An 18,864-nucleotide genomic window follows, 5' to 3' on the forward strand; every position below is an offset into this window, starting at 1 on the left:
CCGATGATTCTTTACGTAATTAGCATAAGTTTTTAGGTGAATGCGGTTTTTCCATTTGCGATGACATTAATACGTTGCTTCTATTTTACGATATGTATTTTCGTGTTTGGACGGCTGGCGGCCATAATTTTGTTTATTTTACTGCAAGGTAGACACATAAACTCATTCAACACACACCTCTGCAATGACAGACTCATAGTTAGTGTCACGCCTAATAGATTTTTTATAATTTAAATTCAATGAATTCAAAACTTCATAGATTAAAGAAGCTAACTGTACTTCCGCGGTCACTGGAATACCCATCGTTTTTTTAGTCACGATTGATTATTATTTTAAGTCAACTAGACGCATCGTGACTTCAAAGGTTCAAATGGTAAAATCTTGGAGAATCCTTTGGAGTAATTTTATAGTTGAATCTGTAAATCACTAAAAAATATTTTATACAAATATTTCTAACGTAAACGTAAAAACGAATGAATCATTTTATAATTAATTTGACTGTTTAATTCTAAAACATAAACATACTATTAAACTTTAATACGTCTCTTAGAAGCTATAACAATAAAACAAATGTCAATCGTATAAATTAATAAGGAGTTCAAACAAAAAAAATCGACAATTTAAAAGTCGTAAAACGACGTCGGCTGTAAACGTCTTTTTATCTAGAGTTAAAGATTGTGGAGCATCAATAAAACAGTTATGGCCGCGTTCATTCATAAAGCTGTTATGTTACGAGTTTTAAAGCGTTTTGTTACGTTATTTAGGAAATCGGTTTAAATACTGCAACGATTCTGAAATTCATCTAATGAAAAAAGCTTTTTTTTCTTGTTCTTGTCGGCAGACGGAGCGGCCCACCTGATAGTAAGTGCTTACCGTCGGTTATGGAAGTCTGTAATGCCAGGGGCAGAGCCAAGCCACTTTTTTTTTCCAACCTTTGCTGATAGCCTTAAGAGGCTATGTTAGCTTCTACTTAACATGTAGGTGAGCTCACGGGGCTCAAACCGGAGTGTTGCTAACATTGGCCCCAGCAAGAGCAGTGCTTCGCAGAATCTACCACCGGATCGAAAACGCGACCTACTGAGAAGATCCGGCGAGAAACTCAGTGGGCTGTGTCTATGGGCTAATTCGCTCATCGAGCTCTTCGTCGCAAGCGACGGGTTCGACGAGGACGGTACCGGTGCTTGTGGTACCTAAAAGCACCGTTAATGGATCGGGAGGATCCGCAATGATAAACCACTACCTAACGCTCCGTGTACTTTCATTTTTTTTTGCTTACTACTGTGGTTTTATCCAAACCCTTAGATACAACAATTGTTATGTGGTAGTAATAGGCAAGGGGCATCCGAGCTCACAAGGCTATTACACCAAAAAAATAGGCAGAGTCAAGAGGATAATATTCTATTAACGATGGATGTAAGATTTAGGTTAGATGTTAGCTTGGAATATTTAAGGTGAAAAATATTTATGACAAAAGCATGTAATTTTCAGAATTTTACAATACTAAGATAAAAAATAATAATTTTACTATTTCACTTGTGACCTTTTGTTTGTTTTCTAGGCTTCGCGAAATATTCGGTTATTCTGAAATTGTTTGTGATGGTTGCGGCCACTCGTTTCCAAAATGCTATTAAATAACATACGAAATAGTCAATAAATATTTAAACTAAACTTCGTTTGATTTTTAAGAGAATTTGATCATTTTCTTTGTATTTTTAACTAAGCTCTAATGGCTTTTCTCTTTTTATCTATTACCGTTTACGCTGATAAATAAGTAACGGGGTCGTTGCGCGGCATTTTATATTTAATAACAACGGTCAATAATAAATCTTCATTAGCTTTAGGTTATCTAAATAATGACATGTCTTTCAGAAAATTGGAAGGCGTAGTAGAGGCTATACATTGGCGCTTCAATGTTTTTCAATCATTGGATTATATTTACTTTTAAAATTTTAACTTTTATTTATCTTTTTAGCGCTTAATCTTTATAATTCTTATATTAAGGTCACTCAGACATATTTTATAATATGTAAATCTAAATAATAAATCCGCATCAAGAATACCTTTGTATTAGAACGAGCATAAGCGTTCGTCGCTCAGAGACCGAGAGCAAAAAACACGAGACCGGTTGAAGGCCCGGCCTTATCCAAAGAAATCAAAAACACACTTTAATAAAATAAATCGATTATGCAAAACGATGCCGGCGTATTTATTTAAAGGTTTCATTCGCTGTATTGATTCCTATATTATTATGCTCCGGTATTAAGATATGATTAAAATAAATTGAGTTACACGCGTACCTGGTTTTTTAATATAGTAATAAAAAAAAAAAAAAACGCGGTATCATTGAACTGAGATTAACAAATATAAAACAAATTTGACAAAACGAATTATTGGTTAATTTCAACAATAATGTTTAATGTTATTGAGTACCTACCTAAATTAATTTTATAGGATTGTTTCCGCGATGTCACAGCAGCCTAATAGAGCAACTATGAGATGACTTGAAAAGTGGTATCATTTAAAGACATGACATCATCAAATTTACATGATATTAGTCGAGCCTGAGAACAAACATGTGTGTCCCGTATTAAAATAACAACTCTATATGATCAGCGAGAATTGGAGAAGTGACAGAAGTCCCAAATGGTTAGAGCAGGCGAAAAGCACACAGAAATATGAGACATCTTAAAAATACATTTTTAATTATTTTACCGTTCATGTATTTTTTTTATTATATATATTTAATATAATTTGTTAAATCTCTGTAGTAATAACCTGTATTATTACTCGATAGGTGACTTTAAAAGAACGCATTGCACAAAAGTAGCAAAAAAAAAAGAAATTTAATTTTACAAAAAAAACAAAGCAGCTCCGTTTTTTGAACCTTTTCCTTTAAATCCTTCTCCGCGACTTACAATAGTGTGTAAAAAATAAACAATGCAAATAAAAACTGGCAAGGCTAAAGAGGAAGGCCGGACGCAGCTAAATGAAATAAGTTTGTAAAAAGTTTGACACATTTTTAGAAACATCAGGCACGCAGCGTTCGCCCGGTGGGACCGATCGTAAATTTTGTGTAGCGTCAGAATGAAAAAGGGGAACATCATTGTTGAAAATTTTCGAACGCGCGCACCGCGATTCGGTGTGTAATCGTACAGATTTGCATGACAATAATAAACGTAAAAACTCTTTTAATTTTATACAGTCACCAGTCGATCCTAGAGATGTCAGCGAAATTTAATCGAGGGTTATCGAGATATTTCTACATATTATAGAACTCGTTAGGAATTTTTATTATTCAAAACAAGTCCCTGGGGCATCAATTCTTTTAAATTGCGAAATATGTAACAACATTTTTGAAATTTATAGGGCATTTAATTAAAAGAATACATTACTTATGAACATCGACTATGAAATCAAACGAAAAAGCTATGAGTTTTGTTAAATACACTCAGCATTTTACATTCAAAATTGATCAGTCATAGCCAATCGTTTTCAGAATCCCTTTTCTATCAACGTAATCCATTCAATGTGTACCCTAAAAATATTTAGAGCGATACATTTTCGTGAGCAGAGATTTCCCGCGATTCCATTTGGCAATCAGACGTCGGTTATTGCAGCTCTTTGGTCCACCCCCCTGTATATTTCCGACGGGGATAACAGAAAGAACCGAGCTGCTTTCTACTAAAACACGATAAGAATTTCATTTCCTCGCGGCTGAGAGAGCCCGCTATCTGAGGAAGTAACTGACAAAAATACCTAAGTGATAAAAGCTGTGAATTCAGTACAGGTACCTATCTCGATTTTGTGCTCGAGAATTTTTATTCGTGGGGAAAAATATAAATGGATAAGTCTCCTTTTAAGTGAACTTTGTTTGTCGTGTCAGTGAAATTATAATGAGGAATTTGGATGAAACAAAAGAGGTAAAGTTTCGGGGAATAACAAAACGCTTTATGAATTCCCGAAGCTAGGTCTAAGTTTTGTGTTGGGTTTATAAAAAAGGAAGAACGTTGGCTCTGAGCGAGCGATATTGGACTTTGACGTTCGGGCTTAAGACAGCTTTTCTAAGCGGTAAGATACATTTACATGTGGCCTGGTTTTGTTGTAGTCCTGTGAATCCGGATGACATCTTTTATCGCGATGCATTCCTCTGGTCGGTCTTTAAAGTTTGCGTTTAGCCGCTTAGTTGGATTTCGTGCATTATTATAATATATTATGAGAACTTTAAATGCGTAAGTACGTATTGCGATACAAAAGATTTACATAATTAACGTGCATGTACATAATCTTTACTGATTAGTTATAGGTAATAAGAATTAATTTCTTATCTAAAAAGCAACTAATTTATATAGGCTTTGATAGTAAGTCTCCTTAATGGACACTTAAATAAATAAAACAATTCAAAATGCTATTATCGCAGCATCATCAAACTAAATAAAAATTGATATTTTAATTGTTTATGATTCGCGAAGCTATAGGTACTTACAATAGAATAATATCCTAGGAAAACTGTCAGCCAAACACTAATTAAATGCAATTTTTTGACACCAAAACCACAAAACATAATCTTCAAGATCACCATAAACACAAAAAAATCTTCCAAGTTTTTGATTGAGGCACATAAGATTAATAAAATTAATTTGTATTGTTATTTGCATCAATCTAATCCTCGATTAGCTTTATAAACAACGAGAGTAATAAAGTTCTATCCGCATTCACTAAGATACGTATGGTCTATACAAATCCTTATTTACAACTGACAGTGTTGTCCATTCTATAATACAATCGAGTTCGGCGCTCACATAGAGCGGAGAAGGCATCTACACACCATCAAGTTCTACGTCACATCTAAACCGATCCACTGTTTTTTTTTAAGAACACAACTTCACGACCCCAGCCTACACGATCGACTGTAAAAAAGTCACAAGGTAGGGGAAATTTCGTAAGCCATTATCCAACTCTATACAAAAGTTTTGACACGGACACTTTGCGCTTGGGCACCGTCTATTTTAGTGAAGTACGAGATGGCGATAGGTGAATTACGATTTATCTTCAACAGAGCGACAGGGACGGATAGACGAATGTGTGTCGCATTTGAATAAAGTTTAGGGGGACCAAAGAATCGTGAGCCGCGGGACGTCGAGTAGGTGGTGATAAAGCATTCGTAGCGAGCTCGTTCCCAAATCGAATACGATGAGTAATAATATTTAAAAAGTAAGATTTGTTACCTGTCGACCGCTGAGAGATAATGCCCCACGTTTTTTGGTAGAAAAATACAATTAACTAGACCGCGGGCATAAATCATTATGTTATACTATTCGGTGCGCGGGCTCAGGTTGTTCAATTATACTGTGCTGTAAAAAAGAAAGGTAATGGAATAGGAAGATTATTACATAGTAGTTTGAACTGGCCCGTCCGTTTTAACGAATACTTAACAAGAATTAATTTTAATGTTATTAGGGTGAAACCAACTCTAAACTATATACGATAATTCTCCGCAAATCATGATTTTTAAACAAAAAAGCCAATGAATTTGGGTTTTTTTTGTTACTTTTTTCGGTCAACAAGTTGAGCTCATTAAACATCACTAATACGAAGCAAATTAAATAAGCTATAATCTACATCGACTTAATGAAGCTTTCATGAAAATTATGGGATCACTCGTAAATGTAAAAGCTTTTAAGTTTCACCGCAACGAGAGCGGAGGCCGAAGCACTCAATCGAAGTAATTTTAAAATAGCGACCTGCCTCAAGCATCGATTACGACGTGCGACTGGAACACTTCGAATACTCCAATCGTTTGTGTTCGAAAATTGTTCGACAAGAACTCTCGGAAATCGTTGAACGTTTACAGGATCGTTGTCTCGAGCGATGTAGTATCGAGACGTGAACGATGCAAATTATGGACGAGTTTCGATAGGCGAATCTCGAAACGAAAATTGCCGCGAGACCGAGACCCGCGGTCGAGAGAGAGGTCATTCTCGTGCGCGCACTAATGAAGACGTTCTACAGTATAAAGTTGGGCCTACAATACACAATATTGATTTTACGAGTACATAATTTCAAGAAACCAGTTCCTTCGCTGTGGGCGTAGCACCTTATCGATTCAAACTTACATATATTCGCGATGAAACAATAACATAAATAAATCTAAAACTACACGTTCGCGTGAGTTATTGAACGAAATAAATTTTAACACTTACAAAAAGCTGTGTCACAATAATCAACGGTCGCAATTTAATTTAAATGACATAAACACGAGGCTATCTGGCGCTGGCATCGATATTAAGGATGTGTTAAATGACAAAGTGCGGCTAAGCGAGAAACGTTAAAACTTTGTAATTTTTAATGTTTTATCTTGAGATCTGCAGGTGATTTCGTATTGGAAATACTTTGGAGCATTTAGCATAGTTACTAAAGGCTGTGTTCCGAAGGCGCTTACAGTAGGAATATGCGAGTCTTTTAATACGCTTCGGTCTCTGGCTTTGATTAAAGGCTTTCGCCTCGCACGCTCTAAATATCAGCTATTTAATTAGTGCCTCCGCCGTTTTGTTTTACAATTTCGTACATACACGTTGAACGTATTAATCGGTGAAAATTAACAATTATAGCAGTTAAAATTTTGAAATCTTTCATGTTCTGTTAATCATGTACCCTCCAATTTTGAATCGGTTACGAATAATTTAAGTACCAAAATTAGTACGTACATATGTACAATGTAGGTATTTGTTTTTATAATTGCACTGCGTATCTCGAATTTTCATCTCTATTATTAACTGTAATTCATAATTAAGTCTGATAATGTATTTAAGAGTACATAAAAACTTTAATTCATTACAAATCCAATAGCATGAATGGAGTACTAGAGATACATTGGTAAAGGTTTTTGATATTATCGTTCGAATACACCTTCCTGATGAAGATATTAGAGCGAACACAGTCTCAGTTTATTTCTGGACCGGATCGTCTTGCTTATACCTGGGAATTCAGTATGGCTGTTTATTGAGACTACATGATACAAGGTCAATGCGTGGTACATTAAATATGATTCTTTTCGATTATGCATTAGAGAATGAGAATGGTTTGATGTTATGAAATTGATTTGCTTTCTTCGTCTAGGAGTTTAAAAATTATAATCTGTATTGGGTATAGTGTTTGATTTAATACACACAATAGATGTCAGATATGAGCTTAAAATAATTTTATTTGAAATTATTTAGTTGTCTTCTTGATATAACATCAGACGTGTCTATCTTCTCTACAGTCTGTTGGGTGCCAATAGCGAATTTTATGAATTTTTAGCAGGAGGCAACGCCTTAATGTGCACTTAGCGTTCACTTACGGTCATGTAGACCTTAAACTTTTCTTTTGTCATCGATAACAACAATAAAGGAACACATATTATTATAAAAGTTGATACATTTTAAAACGAAAAATATGACGTAAGGTCTAATGCAGGGCTGTCAACGCATTCAATTTTTATTTCACTTTTGATAGCATCATAAATTTCCATTTTTTTAAATGCTTAGGTGGGTGGACGAGCTCACAGTCCACATGGTTGTTAAGTGGTTACTGGAGCCCATAGACATCTACAACGTAAATGCGCCACCCACCTTGAGATATAAGTTAGGTCTCAGTATAGTTACAACGGCGTTTGCCGTTTAATCACATTGGTTAGAGATGCTCATGCGTCCCAAGAAGGCAAATGATTTTTTGAACACCATTGTCCTACTGTCTTACACAGCGGTTATGGTTTAAGACAGAATGCATGGTTGGTTGATTCTTGACATAGGCATGACGGCGGTATCCATACGAGCTCAGAATTATACTTGCAATTCATTTTTTACTTAACCTGCGAAGAGTTACTTAAAAATATTGGTGAGGTAACAAACAGCTAATGGGGAAATAGTCTTTATCTTAATGAAACAGAGTTTGAATGTTCGTATTAGTAGGACATCCTATAAGGGTGAAATTTACTCTGGTCATATATTTTTTTAATAAATTGTAATTCTTAAAATATTTTATACTAGTAGTTATTCGAATAGACCAGTTGAGGTTCGTCGTTAAAGGTTTTTTTTTTATATAGCAGTCTATTGTTTTCGCAGGCCTCTGAAAATGTAAAGATAATTTAGTATGGACATTATTTAATCTTTAGAAACCAATATTAAATTTAACATTTTTTTTTCTCTTCTAAAAAGCCGATACTTGATAAATCCGCAATAATTCAAAAGTCCGCCATTAATCCTACCTAATATTTCAAGCCCAATAATCCGCCCCTCCGTACGCCAGCTGTAATCTAAACGACCTTTTTTAAAACTAATAAAATAGCTCGTTATAAATAGCCACTGAATTTCGAGAGTACGAGAACGGTTATCGTCTTCGGTACAAACAAGTACAGTTCGGATGAATATCCATCAAGTTCCTCAATGTAAATACACCGGTGAAGAATAAACTGGTTGCTTATTGCACATCATCTGGCTCGCTTGAATGGTTTGTGTTCAGATACTGTCTTTTAGGATTAATTTGATGTTTTAAAAAGTCTAAATAGCGTATTTAATCAAGCAAATTGAGAACAAATTAAGGTGTCACTGAATGTCGATTACTATTAGACCGCATTAATTAATGTGTTTTGAATTAGTCGCATTAGTATCCTATTTACTTAAAAGAGAAAGTTCATTAAGCAATTATTCTTAGTTGGCTAAACGTATAAATGGACCTTTTAAATGAAACGAAATATTTTAAGGCGTACATACAAGAGGCCCTTACTGACTTGGTCCGGTGGCTCGGTACCTGCAGATTATAATTTCTGCACTGATTACAAAGAGGAGCCGGCGGCCGCAATTTCGTCTTGTACCGATCTTGTGCTGTACATAAATTATCAGTTATTGATGAAGACATTAAGCTTACGTACCATACGGCAATTATTAAATATCAGCGTTTTTTGATACAAGATGCATGATTCATCTTTTTTTTTTCGTTTCTATATGAATAGTTAACTATATAGACTCAACGAACTCTGTTACACAATATATTTCATTTAGTTAAAGACGGACAAGAATAATATTGTTTATTGTGAAATAAACTAAAACAGACGAATCAATTAGAGGTTATACAAACCTAATCTCGTATCTAAAGTGCTTGTGATACAACAATGTTGAACAGAGCAACTGCTTGGAAGAAGTTATCGCTTCAAGTGGCAGCCCTAAGTGTAGCGGCAACAGAAGTACGGTTCCCTAGTCAGATCATGCTCGAATCGTGCCCCTAATGCACTAAAAGGACACTCGACATTTTCATTTTCGTCTTATAGAGCATCGTTCGAAGTTTCTTTCAACTCTTTATTAATAAGCGACTGCTCTCTGCGTAATTTTTTTCACTGTGTTATATCGATAATGAGAACCGGATATATTTTTAAAACCTTCATTTATTTGTGACGACTTCATGAAGCGGGACACCCTGTTTTACCTAATTCTGATGGTAATGATCTCGCCAAGAATAAATAAGATTAATTAAATGCTGTTTTGGCGAGATATTATTATAATTAGTGACAAAGGAAAAATCTGAACGGATGATGTGTGTTTTTTTTCAAATTGCGAATTTTTGTTGTTGTATCCCGAGAAGCAATTAGGGTTTATTCATTTTGTTGTTGTAATATAATCGAAGTGGTGTATCGGGGGACGTATAAATGATTTATGTGACTCGCGCCTCGGCTTAAATAAAACATCGCCGTGAGCTTTCAACGTCTAAGAATGAAAGTCACGAATGTAATTTTAAAACGTCGATACGGATGTTTGATGATTTTATTATTGTTTCCGAATGTTATTTATGGGTTTAACGCTTATATTAAATTCAATGTCACTAGATACAGATTTTTTTTTACTTTGTAAATGTAACTCAATGCATATATTTTATCTTTTCAATAGAGATAAAAATGTTACGATTGAAAGTAATGCATATTGTATGTGTATTGTTATAACGGTTTTTTAGCTATTGAAAATGACGATGTGAATTTTCAAAAACAACTTTAACCCAAATTGGGTAGCAAGGCATTGGTTGGTTTTCGTTTTACGTAGCATCAGCGCAGCGTTACTAAATATAAAATGCTAAAATGCTGGAAAAATCAGATAAGCACAAGCAAAAAAATAAACGTACCACTAATTGTGGCTATAGTGAATAATAAGTAATATTTTCATTTTCCGTAAACTATTAAATTTAATTGATTAAAAATGCATAAGTATGCCAGTGTATAACAACTTATAAAGACATTATTAACACGGACTTTCAATCAAATACATTTCAAAGCTAATTAAACTTAAATTGACAGTCACTTACTGGATAAAATTCTAGAGTATCTATGTAGTATGCACATTGAAATTAATTTGGGATTTAAATCTTGAAGGAGTGCTATTTTAAAATAAAAAGTACTAAACGCACATTCTCCAACATATTTCTCGTTTAATAATTCAACTAGGGAGAATTATAATATAAATTAATTTTGTACTATCAATCACCTTTGACAGTGACCAGGTGGATCATAAGTTCGTCTGCTCAGCTACTGAAGAAGCGTTACATAAAAACAGGACTGATACAGCTTTTATAATAAAATAAACAATCCACTTTACGAAAGTACACGTGAAAGAATTTGCGGGCTTTACCTACTAACAATTTCAAGCTAAAGATTAATTTAAAATACAATATTCTGGCAAGTCATGATAAAGTCGGTGACTTTACGGGGAACATAATTAAAACTGTATTTTCTTCGATTTTCTCGAGCCGCAAACACAATTAATACTACATTTACGGCTTAATCTCGCGTTTTTATTGTCATTATATTATTTCCTACGTTTTGATTACTGGATATTTCATATTCCCCACGGACAACTCAACCGAAGGAACTGCTTCACTGGAACATGTTTCTATTGCATCTTACAAGCGTTTGATGACGAGTGCAATACTAAAAGTACGTGAAGCAACCCATAGACACAGCCCACTGAGTTTCTCGCCGGATCTTCTCGGTGGGTCGCGTTACCGATCCGGTGGTAGATTCTGTGAAGCACTGCTCTTGCTAGGGCCAGTGTTAGCAACACTCCGGTTTGAGCCCCGTGAGCTCACCTACATGTTAGGGCGAAGCTGAAATAGCCTCTCAAGCCTATCAGCAGAGGTAGGAAAGAAAAAAAGTGAAGTAAATTTAAAAGTAGTGCATTTAATTTACCGCACCATTAAACAACTCTTCGACCACAATTTAGTGGTGAGTCTCAAAGCAATCAGTTTGCACTAGCAGCAAGACCGACATTGTTTGTTCTGTACTCTGGCCCACAATGGGCCCGCGGATGCTATTATTTTATTGACTTCCCACACAAACCGGACGGTTTATTGTGTACGCAAGTCTGTAACGGCCGAACTGTTTACGGGAACTCTGTAATTAGGTGTTAACAATCGAACAGTGGTCTTGGTCTGCATTTCTTCTCAATTAGCAATGATTTGTGAGGTGATAATGTATTTTGTGCATAGCTTTTGATGAGATTGAGTATCTAAATTTTGCAGCTGAATAACGCCACGTATCTTTGGATTTAAGGTTTCCTATTTTTTTTATTGCTTAGGTGGGTGGACGAGCTCACGGCCCACCTGGTGTTAAGTGGTTACTGGAGCCCATAGACATCTACAATCTAAGTCCGCCACCCACCTCGAGATATAAGTTCTAAGGTCTCAGAATACATACAACGGCTACCCCACCCTTCAAACCGAAACGCATTACTGCTTCACGGCAGAAATAGCCGGAGTGGTGGTACCTACCAGTGATTACGCAAATTATAATTTTGCAGGTTTGATTTTTATTACACGATGTTATTCCTTCACCGTGGAAGTCAATCGTGAACATTTGTTAAGTACGTATTTAATTAGAAAAATTGGTACCCGCCTGCGGGATTCGAACACCGGTGCATCGTTACATACGAATGCACCGGACGTCTTATCCTTTAGGCCAAGTTTTATAACAGCGTAGCATCTATTAGAATGTGACTTATGCTCATGATTACGTAGGCAGGCTACCTACACTTTTAAAAGTGTATAATGCGTTAATATTGCTGAATTTAAAAATATGAGACACTTTTATGTGTGCAAAATTGGTAATATCACACTTCGCGCAGAATCAATATGTAAATAAAATAAATAAATAAATGCTTAATTATTTAGTTAATTATCGTGAAATTGATAAGGAACCCGGTTCAATTCATATAAATTCAATGGCAAGGACCAATTCTAAGTAATCATATAAGAATAATATCGTATAATATAAATTTAGTAAAAACAAAATATTACGTAATTATTAGGTTTATCGATATCTAATACCGCACGGATAAGTATCATAATCTTGCTCTTTTTCTGCCGCAAACCAGTTATGCTTCCCAGCTAGATAGATGCATTAGATAATACTTTGCAATGCACTTGATATTTCGACCTCGTTTCCCCACGATGGATTTTAACGTTGTAAATGTACTTTATTTATTACTAGATAGATCGTAAGTTCATGTGTAGTCAAGCATCTCCATAAGCATAAGCATCTCCAGTATTATTAAGCTCTTCGATCTCATAGAGCATATAGTAATTCTAGAAATATTATTAAAAGATAAAAATGTAAATATTTCATCCTGCTCAGATTATATACGACTTCAAGTAATAAATATCTACCTCGAAACTTTATCAGTTACCTACTACTAGAATTCAATTAGCAACTTAATTTCCAAAGTGTTTTATATCTAACAAAATGATAGTTATGTTCTTTATAATTTTTCCATGGGCCGTTTCATACCTCGTATCTGATCGTTATTCGTTCAACGACATCGGAAGACGGTTTTTTTTATATCTATGAATATGTAGTTAGCTTTGTCGCGAATCGACATATCTTAGGCGACGACTTAAACCGATGACCGGTTTTGGAACTCGCCGATGTTACTTTAAATAAATTTTTTTCGTGTCAAAGTAGAAATTTCGAACTAATTTACGACCGAAGAGTTGAAGGGCTATATCGGAGGTACGCGCTGGAAACAGAGGTTACCTATTTTTAAGCGTATAATTTATACCCGATTATGTTTATTAAATACATAATATATTATATTTGAATATGATCATAATACGACTGTTGTTCGTAGTTTACGAAAATTGTACTTTTAATTTAATAAAAACTACCTTTTTATATTAAAATAATTTAAATGGCATTTTTGAAGCATGTAGGTAAGAAAACTTATGCGATTCACGTAATGATAAGTGATCACCGTTATACCAGGTTCTGCTGCCCACTACTGAGGACTCTTTTGAGAGTCTTACCATGTAATTCAGTTACGAACCCATCAATATCACACGACATCGACATTGAAAATAACAAACATGTACCATAAAATAAAAATATACAAATTTTGATCTCGTGTCTCAACCTAGATCGTATCATTCACACGGTGACTTCCTATAGGCTCCTGTAGCCATTTAACAATAAGTGAACCGTAAGCTTGACCACACATCACAAGTAATAAATAAAAATAAAAACGGGAACGTAGTATCGCAACGAAACAAGTTAGTACAAGGAACTTAATCCATGCAAGCTCATAATATAAGCCCCACAAATCAATTATAATAGAAGAGAGAAATAAAAATTGTTCAGTAAAAAAATATAGTTAAAATTAGTATCCAATTCATAAAATAACTAAAGACCAAAAATACATAAAAGATCAAGCACCTATTAATTGATTTTCAGTGCTGAAAAACATATCCTTTAAAATTTTAAATTAAGAAGCAATGGTCAGCTCTATTCGTATTTAGACCTTTAAACGTTTAAGCCATCATGCGTCAGCTACACGCAGAAATCACACAACGTCTCACTACATTCAGTTCTAAGCTTAAGCACGGCGCATCACATCAATCAACTTGTTAATCCCTCACGAAAGCGACAAAAATAAAGACGGCCATCGACAGGCTTCGGAACGGCTGCGCAGGGAGAGCGTATGCGAAAATTCCCCACATTGAGTATTCGCTGTATGCATGCGATGTCAACTCGACGTGGAGTAGTGAATAACAATTGAAGTGAGTTGGCAAGCACCGTGATGAGCGACTACTACTGGTTCCTTGTGACTCATAGATGCGAAGATCTAGTTAGAATCATTCTTTCCTATGGATCGAATTTTTCTAAAAAGTACTCCTACAGTCAAATCTTTAACTAACCCATTGTTTTGTTTTCAACTAGATGATGACCGAACTTTGCTCGTTTTTTTTTTTTTGATAACGCCGTCTTGTTGTGTCTTTAAAACGGTTAGTTGCCCTCAATTAAGAAAAATAGTATTATTATTCGCCAATAGATGTCGGGAAGAGTCATAAAGTTGATTATCGATAAAATTGATTATTGAAAACACGAATAAAACAACATATTTTGAAAATAAATCGTAGCTATATCGATTTATCGCCCCCGAAATCCCCTGTATACTAAATTTTATCCTAATTAGAATTTAATTTTTTATTGTTTATATTTCGTGTACTTTATAAGCTGTACTGTACGAACGTATACTGTATGATGCTTTATGAGCTTACTACTTACGATTTTGATACAGAAAATCATAGAAAAGAAACTTTCATCTGTGAATATAAAGACCAGGTAAACATACTAAAACATTACATTTCCTTTTATATGCGTTCAATTTTTCGAATTTTACCTTATAGATAAACTAGAATTTTTTATAAAGTCTAAATTATTCAAAATATTAATATTTATAAATTATTAAATACTTAGTAGTGGTTCTTACTGACCTTAATCTTGGAAATGAGAGTACAGACATTGAGGTTGGCAATGAACGGATGACACGTTGACATTTGGACGACCGTTGTCGATACGCACGGGTACTCTTACGATATCATTGTACTTTCAAATAGAAAAGTTTTGTAATACAACATTGTTCAGAACAAGAAACTTTCATTAGTACGCATTTTTCAATAAGTTAAATATTATATTCTATTCGAGATATTATCACGTGGTATTATTATTTTTATATTGACAAATAGAATCTATTTGGTATAGAATTTTGGTGGGTGGCGCATTTACGTTGTGGATGTCTATGGGCTCCAGTAACCACTTAACATCAGGTGGACTGTGAGCTCGTCCAACCATCTAAGCAATAAAAAAAATAAAAAAATAATAAAAAAAACCTTAATTTAAAAGAGTAAGAAACAAAACAGACATTATGTAATACGACAGAAAATTAAAAAAAAAAAAAACTGGTCAGTTGAGAAAAGCACGCGTTACCCAACAATGCGGTGACATCAAATTCTTAACTGCAACACGCATTTGTGATTCAACGTGTCATTGCTACACGTGTTGAAATTCGATAAAGAATAAATCTTAAATTGCTATACGATTAAATACATTTTAGACGATTGATATTCTGCACTTGCCTTGTATTGGCATCCGTTTTTTATCTTTAATTTATTTCGAACTGCAATAATGTAGTGATGGATGAACGTACTAAAATACTCACAGCAGTATATATTCGAGGTTTGATTTTGTTAATACATTACATTCCCGATCCTGCGGAAAGAATGGAAAGCAGTCGACGTCGCCCAAAACACGTCATCTCGGATCCTCCCGATCCACTAACGGTGCTTTTAGGTACTTGAAGCACACGTCACCGTTCTAGTCGAACCCGTCGCTTGCGACGAAGGGCTCGACGAGTAAATTAACTCTCAGACACAGTTTCTCGCCGGATCTTCTCAATGGGTCGCGTTTCCGATCCGGTGGTAGATTCTGCGAAGCACGACTCTTGCTAGGGTTCGTGTTAGCATCGTCGTCAGGTTTGAGCCTCGTGAGCTCACCTACTAGTTACGGTTACGCTGGAATAGCCTCTCTAGGCTACCAGCTTAGGTAGGAATAAAAAAAAAGTTAATACATTCAAAATTATACATGGTATTCCTATTTTGCCTTTACATTAAAAAACACAATTAGAGATAATTGCTTTGGCAAAACAATCACCTGGACTGTTGCAATAAAATAACTGTTTTAAACACTGACTTAAATTGTCCCCAAAACATAAACAAATTATTTAATACGACCACTTAGTATTTCAGCCGAAAAAGGTTGGCATATTTTTCATTCGAAACAGGTAATTTTAATGCATATTTAATGGGCAATTCTTGGCTTCAAATTCACTAAGATAAGGTACTGCTATAATGCATGCAGTTTGCCCTCTTGTATTATTTATCGTGTGATTTTTGGCAAGAGAACAGTTAGTTTGCTTGGCTTGGCTGGATGCACAATCTTCATAATGCATGCACTTTTGCACCATATCATACAGAGGTTGCTGATGACGCAATTTTGCTTTGAAGTGCTCTAAATATAAACAGTATATATACATTAAACTTGAAAGCAACTTCAATGTATGTTGTCCTGCTCTGATTTTCATGCACTAAAAGGAAACATCTATGTATGAAAATACAAAATTATTTCTCTACTTTAAAGAATCGTCAAATATTGAAGTAGATTTGGTTTGGTTAAATAACAACACAAAGAGCGTTTATAATTTTTGGTATTGAAAATTATTAATGATTTCCTGCCATTAATATCATTAAAAATGATTTTACAGCTTAATCTCACGTTTTTGCGTAATGTACCTAAACTTTAATGTAATTTTACAAACAGTAACATATAAAGAAATAAAATCTACAGATGAATTAATCAATATTAAAGTAATTCTTAGATCACAAAAATTTAAATTAATTTTATATTTTAATATTACTCTAATGTTTAAAATGTAGTCTTTCTGTGAGAATAGATGACCAAGACAACGACAATATTGTAAAATAGCAATTTAAAGTGAACACACGTCGGCAACCTTTCACACACGTCCGAATATTTTTTGTGACAACTTCTTTCCCAGACTTTAAACAGCTTAATGAATTAATAAAAATTTTAATTATGTGTAACTTACGTGCACTTATCACATGTGAAGCCAAGAGTTTGACCGATTTACCTGTAAAAAAAATTTAAACAACTGTATTTGGTTGTAAATTAAACATAGTTAAGTATTACGTTCAACTTTTTGTAAATTGAATAGTTAGTAGTTACAATAAATCAGTGATTGTAGTTCAGAGAAAATTCGGTGTTTTTAATTAGTACCACCATTAAATACATACTTTAAAATCTGCTATAAAAAAGATTAACATACATACAATTATCTATCTATCCCACACGATTTATTTTAAATTAAAAAAAAACGTTTCTCGCATACTTCTAAGCATCTATGAACAAGTCTAATCGAGTTTCAGTAAGAGGTCTGGTTTCATAAATTAAATAAACAGTTACCTTAATCTACTTTACAAAATCAGTGTCGCTTTTATTATCATTCCAGTATGACAAGGCTCTAATTTGGCCATGCGACATGACGCGTTCGCATCATGAATAATTCCGGTCCGCTCATGTCCGGTCCGTAAAGAGCCTTAATTGAGAGAACAAGATGTTTGTCGAATATTGAAGCGTGTGAACTTTTTTCTGAATTTTAATAACTGGAGTTTCGAAATGGACTTTTTAAATTTATAGCTCTTGTGTTTTTGTTTTTCGACGCCGCATATCAATCAGCTTCGTCCGGTGGTTTCGATATTACTGTCTCGAATAGCGCTTACTCACATCGAGATAGTTGAAGCGATTTTATATAATGAGCTGTTTTTTATTTCTACTTTCCTATATTAAAGGAAATACTCAACTTTTTGATAAATACTCGGGACCATAAATAAATCAGAACAATACACGTGACATTTCATCGGTGATTTATGTTGGTATTATGATTTATTTGTGTGTACGGCCGAAAATACCGATCGGACTAAGCAGTAAGCGCCGCCTACACGCGGGGTCAGCGGTAAATCATATTGCGACATCTCAAAAATGCCAACTTCAAAAACATGTTTGCCCCGTGGCCGGTAACGCACGCACCGATGGTAAGACAAGAAAAACAAACCGAAAAAAAATAAATTACTTTTGTATACCTCCTTTCTTTCCCGTTGTTGGACGCCGAACAAGTCATAAATCACAGAAAGATAAGCATAAAAAGATTGTATGAGGTGGGTACGCGGTAGAACTAAAATTTTCGTATTTCTTTATCTCGCGTCAAACGGGCCTACAAAAAAATGTACCGCCTACACACATTTCCTAGGAAACGATGTAATACAACTAATATCCAGACTTAGTGAGTACTTTATACTACAAATGTTACCACACCGGTAATTTACATGTATTCAATATATCTTTTAATACATTACAAAAACAATTTGGAAATTCATTTGGATATTACCATTGAAAGTAAAGTGTATAATACACTAAACACTTCCATACACGACCAAATACATCTGTTACAAACAGGAAAAATATAAAACTTATTTCCTGGCTGGCGGTAGGCCGCAATATATCATGAGGAAAATCTTCCAAGGTCCACCTGGGCGTTCACCAGTTAGCGAGCACCGCATGAACACCATTTTGTTAGTACACGAGCGCCTACCGAGCAATTAGATTTGTTAGCTTGTACCTACAGAGTTTCATCACGCCCCCGTTCAACAACAGATGCTTGGACTAATAACCTCTCGAAGTTTCCCCGTCACCCCCGCCCCCGCGTGCTCCCGAACCCTCCCCAACCCAACTAAGATAGATTGCGCCACCATTCTTGCAATTTTCCTGTCGTATCTTGCCTCGTAAATTCCTAGTGATATATAGCTTCGGATCTCTCGCGATGCGACCAGGAGCATACTCGAAATATGATAAGAGTTATTTATTATTGTTCTTATTGGTTTTCTAAGGGGCGCCTCGGTAATAGCTTTTTGGCATTTCTTATATTATAATGCGTATTTTGT

The 18,864-nt window shown here is 34.8% G+C and overlaps 1 protein-coding gene across 2 annotated transcripts in view; it reads right to left on the reverse strand.

Annotated features, from left to right (window-relative positions):
* LOC692747 (antennapedia homologue protein) overlaps window positions 1-18,864 on the reverse strand; it is a 219,186-nt gene that overhangs the window by 154,846 nt on the left and 45,476 nt on the right. The window contains exon 1 of one of the 2 annotated variants that reach the window (XM_012694111.4): window positions 4,484-4,911. The exons of the other annotated variant lie outside the window; for it this stretch is intronic. The gene's annotated coding sequence lies outside the window, so the exon portion shown is untranslated. Of the gene's footprint in view, window positions 1-4,483; window positions 4,912-18,864 lie in introns of those variants that run through there. 2 annotated transcript variants of the gene reach the window in all.

Source organism: Bombyx mori, chromosome 6, assembly GCF_030269925.1.
Source record: "Bombyx mori chromosome 6, ASM3026992v2".
Taxonomy (NCBI): Eukaryota; Metazoa; Arthropoda; class Insecta; order Lepidoptera; family Bombycidae; genus Bombyx; species Bombyx mori.